The 5412-nt window shown below is 52.0% G+C and overlaps 1 non-coding gene across 1 annotated transcript; it reads left to right on the plus strand.

Moving 5' to 3' along the window:
• Positions 1-246: 246 nt before the first annotated feature.
• Positions 247-331, plus strand: trnak-uuu (transfer RNA lysine (anticodon UUU)). Its single transcript is given in 2 exon segments — positions 247-283; positions 296-331. It is a non-coding gene; the product is annotated as a tRNA-Lys (tRNA).
• Positions 332-5412: the final 5081 nt, after the last annotated feature.

Raw genomic sequence — 5412 nt, forward strand, 5'->3', positions numbered from 1 at the left:
ATTGGGTAAAGTGGGTTTTTTTAATTGCTGCGAACGAATGACAAAACATTTTGTACAAACAAGAAGAATTGTAAACTCACGATTTCACTGTCCATGTTTCTAACATCATGTTCAACAGAAACAAGGATTCTCCTCAACACGTTGCTGAAAATTGTATAAAAGTGATACGCCCCCGAATTCGACATCGACGGGGATAATTCAGAGTCCCACCATGAATCTGTATGATGGAAACTAATCCAACAGCGAGCCTGGATAGCTCAGTCGGTAGAGCATCAGACTTTTAAAACAGGTCGTTATCTGAGGGTCCAGGGTTCAAGTCCCTGTTCAGGCTAAAAGTTTTAAAACAGCTGGCAAGTTCGGCTTTTCCAGCGGACCAACATCAGCGAAAGGAGCAAGAGTTGGCCATTCAGTCCCTCGAGCCTGCTCCGCCATTTGATAACGTCATCGCTGATCTTCGACCTCAACTCCACTTTCCCGACCTATCCCCATATCCCTTGAGTTCCTTCGTGTCCAAAAATCAATCCATCTCAGTTTTGAATCTATTCAATGGCTCAGCATCCACAGCCCTCTGGGGTGGAGAATTCCAATGGTTCACAACCCTCTCAGTGAAGAAATTATTCCTCATCTCTGTACTAAATGGCCGGTCCCTTATCTTGAGATTATAACCATTAGTTCTGGACTCTCCAGCTCGGGGAAACAACATCCCAGCATCTACACTGTCAAGCCCTCTAAAAATTTTATATATTTCAATGAGATCACCTCATTATTGTAAACTCCAGAGAATATAGGCCCATTCTGCTCAATCTCTCCTCACAGGACAACACTCTTGTCCCAGGAATCAATCTAGTGAACTTTTGTTGCACCCACTCTAAGGCAAGTGTATCGTTCTGCAGGTAAGGAGATCAAAACTGTACACAGTACTCCAGATGCGGTCTCACCAAAGCTCTATATAATTACAGCAAGACTTCCTTATCCTTGTACTCCAACCACCTCGCAATAAAGGCCAACACACCATTTGCTTTCCTAATTGCTTGTTGCACCTGCATGTTAACTTTCTGTGATCCGTGTACAAGGGCACACAAATCCCTCTGAATACCAACATTTCGTAGTCTCTCACCGTTTAAAAGATATTCTGTTTTCTATTCTTCCGACCAAAGTGAATAACCTCACATTTCCCCACTTTATACTTCATTTGCCAACTTCTAGCCCACTCACTTAACCTGTCTGTATCACTTTGCATCCTCTTTGCGTCCTCCTCACAGCTTACTTTCCCACCTAGTTTTGTCTCATCAGCAAACTTGGATACGTTACACTCGGTCCCCTCATCTCAGTCATTAATATAGATTGTAAATATCTGAGGCCCAAGCACTGATCTTCACGGCACCCCACTAGTTACAACCTGCCAACCCCAAAATAACCTGTTTATTCCGACTTTCTGTTTTCTGTCCGTCAACCAATCCCCAATCCAGGCTAATATATTACCCACAATCCCATGAGCCCTAATCTTGTTTAACAAACTTTTGTGTGGCACCTTATCGAATGCCTTTTGAAAATCCAAATATTCTACATCCACTGGTTCTCCCTTATCTACCCTGCTATCTACACCCTCAAAACCTCTTAGAGTTGTCAAAACACGATTTCCCTTTCATAAAAGCGAGTTGCATGTGTCTAATCATATTATGATTTTCTAAGTGCCCTGTTACCACCTCCCTAGTAATAGATTCGAGCATTTTCCCTGCTACTATTGTCAGGCTAAAGGGCCTGTAGTTCCCTATTTTCTCTCTCCCTCTTTCTTGAATAACGGGGTTACATTTGGTACCTTCCAATCCATGGGGACCTTTCTAGAATCATGGGAACTCTGGAAGATAAAACCAGTGCGTCCACTTTCTCTGCAGCCACCTCTTCTAAAACCCTAGGATGTCGGCCATCAGGGCCAATGAATTTGTCGGCTTTTAGTCCCATTAATTTCTCCAGTACTGTTTCTTTACCAATCTTAATTGCTTTAGGTTCCTCACTCTCATTGGAACCTTGGTTCCCCAATACTTCTGGTATTCTTTTTGTGTCTTCTACTGTGACGACAGATACAAAATATTTGTTTAACGTCTCTGCCATTTCCTTATTCTCCATTATAAATTCTCCTGTTTCTGTCTCCAAGGGACCCATGTTTACTTTCGCTAATCTCTTCCTTTATACATACTTGTAGAAACTCTTACAATCCATTCTTATATTTCTTTCTGGTTTACGCTCATTCTATTTTTTCCCATGTTATCAATTTCTTGGTCATCCTTTGCTGATTTCTCAAACTCTCCTAATCCTCAGGCTTACTATTCTTTTTGGCAACATTATAAGCCTCTTTTAACCGAATACTATCATTAATTTCTCCAGTTAACCAAGGTTGGACCACTTTTCCGGTGGAGCTTTTAATCCTCAAGGGAATGTAATTTTGTTGAGGAAATCTTAATTATTTCTTTAAATGTTCGCCATTGCTTATCTATTATCATATTTTTAATCTCATTTCCCAAACTACCTTAGCCAACTCACCCCTCATAACTACGTAATTGGTTTTGTTTAAATTTGAGACCCTAGTTTCGGACTTAACGACATTAAGAGATTGAACAGGGAGGGGGGGGGAGAGATTGAACAGGGAGGGGGTGGGAGAGATTGAACAGGGAGGAGGGGGAAGAGATTGAACAGGGAGGGGGGGAGAGATTGAACAGGGAGGGGGGGGAGAGATTGAACAGGGAGGGTGGGGAGAGATTGAACAGGGAGGGGGGTGGGGAGAGATTGAACAGGGAGGGGGGAGGGGGGGAGGGGGGGAGAGATTGAACAGGGACGGGGGGGAGAGATTGAACAGGGGGGGGGGGGAGAGATTGAACAGGGAGAGGGGGGGGGGAGAGATTGAACAGGGAGAGGGAGGGGGGAGGGGGGGAGAGATTGAACAGGGAGGGGGAGGGGGGAGGGGGGGAGAGATTGAACAGGGAGGGGGGGGAGAGATTGAACAGGGAGGGGGGGGAGAGATTGAACAGGGAGGGGGGGAGAGATTGAACAGGGAGGGGGGGAGAGATTGAACAGGGTGTGGGGGAGAGATTGAACAGGGTGTGGGGGGGGAGAGATTGAACAGGGAGGGGGGGGGGAGAGATTGAACAGGGAGGGGGGGGGGGAGATTGAACAGGGAGGGGGGAGAGATTGAACAGGGAGGAGGAGGAGTGATTGAACAGGGAGGGGGGGGAGAGATTGAACAGGGAGGGGGGGAGAGATTGAACAGGGAGGGGGGGAGAGATTGAACAGGGAGGGGGGGAGAGATTGAACAGGGTGTGGGGGGAGAGATTGAACAGGGAGGGGGGGGAGAGATTGAACAGGGAGGGGGGGAGAGATTGAACAGGGTGTGGGGGGGAGAGATTGAACAGGGAGGGGGGGGGGAGAGATTGAACAGGGAGGGGGGGGGGAGATTGAACAGGGAGGGGGGGAGAGATTGAACAGGGAGGGGGAGGAGTGATTGAACAGGGAGGGGGAGGAGTGATTGAACAGGGAGGGGGGGGGAGAGATTGAACAGGGAGGGGGGGGGAGAGATTGAACAGGGAGGGGGGGGAGAGATTGAACAGGGAGGGGGGGAGAGATTGAACAGGGAGAGGGGGGAGAGATTGAACAGGGAGAGGGGGGAGAGATTGAACAGGGAGAGGGGGGAGAGATTGAACAGGGAGGGGGGGGAGAGATTGAACAGGGAGAGGGGGGAGAGATTGAACAGGGAGAGGGGGGAGAGATTGAACAGGGAGAGGGGGGAGAGATTGAACAGGGAGAGGGGGGAGAGATTGAACAGGGAGAGGGGGGAGAGATTGAACAGGGAGAGGGGGGAGAGATTGAACAGGGAGGGGGTGGAGAGATTGAACAGGGAGGAGGGGGAGAGATTGAACAGGGAGGGGGGGAGAGATTGAACAGGGAGGGGGGGAGAGATTGAACAGGGAGGGGGTGGAGAGATTGAACAGGGAGGGGGTGGAGAGATTGAACAGGGAGGAGGGGGAGAGATTGAACAGGGAGGGGGGGGGGAGAGATTGAACAGGGAGGGGGGGGAGAGATTGAACAGGGAGGGGGGGGGAGAGATTGAACAGGGAGTGGGGGGGGGAGAGATTGAACAGGGAGGGAGGGGGGGAGAGATTGAACAGGGAGCGGGGGGGGGGAGATTGAACAGGGAGGGGGGGGGAGAGATTGAACAGGGAGGGGGGGAGAGAGATTGAACAGGGAGGGGGGGGTAGGGAGGGGGGAGAGAGGGGGGAGAGAGGGGGGAGAGAGGGGGGGAGGGAGGGCGGGAGGGAGGGCGGGGAGGGAGGGAGGGAGGGAGAGATTGAACAGGGAGGGGGGTGGAGAGATTGAACAGGGAGGGGGGGGGAAGAGATTGAACAGGGAGGGGGGGGGAAGAGATTGAACAGGGAGGGGGGGGGGAAGAGATTGAACAGGGAGGGGGGGGAGAGAGATTGAACAGGGAGTGGGGGGGAGAGAGAGATTGAACAGGGAGGAGGGGGGGAGAGAGATTGAACAGGGAGGGGGGGAGAGAGATTGAACAGGGAGGGGGGGAGAGAGATTGAACAGGGAGGGAGGGGGGGAGAGAGATTGAACAGGGAGGGAGGGGGGAGAGAGATTGAACAGGGAGGGAGGGGGGGAGAGAGATTGAACAGGGAGGAGGGGGGGAGAGAGATTGAACAGGGAGTGGGGGGAGAGAGATTGAGCAGGGAGGGGGGGAGAGAGATTGAACAGGGAGTGGGGGGAGAGAGATTGAACAGGGAGGGAGGGGGGGAGAGAGATTGAACAGGGAGTGGGGGGGAGAGAGAGATTGAACAGGGAGGAGGGGGGAGAGAGATTGAACAGGGAGGGGGGGAGAGAAATTGAACAGGGAGGGGGGGAGAGAGATTGAACAGGGAGAGAGGGGGGAGAGAGATTGAACAGGGAGGGGGAGGGGGGTGGGGGGAGGGGGAGGTGGGGAGAGAGATTGAACAGGGAGGGGGAGGGGGGAGGTGGGAGGCGGGGAGAGAGATTGAACAGGGAGGGGGGGGAGAGAGATTGAACAGGGAGGGGGGAGAGATTGAACAGGGAGGGGGGGAGAGATTGAACAGGGAGGGGTGGGAGAGATTGAACAGGGAGGAGGGGGAAGAGATTGAACAGGGAGGGGGGGAGAGATTGAACAGGGAGGGTGGGGAGAGATTGAACAGGGAGGGGGGGTGGAGAGATTGAACAGGGAGGGGGGGGGGAGAGATTGAACAGGGAGGGAGGGGGGGGGGGAGAGATTGAACAGGGAGTGGGGGGGCCAGATTGAACAGGGAGGTGGGGGAGAGATTGAACAGGGAGGCGGGGGGGGGGGAGAGATTGACAGGAGAGGGGGGAGAGATTGAACAGGGAGGGGGGGGAGAGATTGAACAGGGA

Source organism: Heptranchias perlo, unplaced genomic scaffold (genome assembly GCF_035084215.1).
Source record: "Heptranchias perlo isolate sHepPer1 unplaced genomic scaffold, sHepPer1.hap1 HAP1_SCAFFOLD_591, whole genome shotgun sequence".
NCBI lineage: Eukaryota > Metazoa > Chordata > Chondrichthyes > Hexanchiformes > Hexanchidae > Heptranchias > Heptranchias perlo.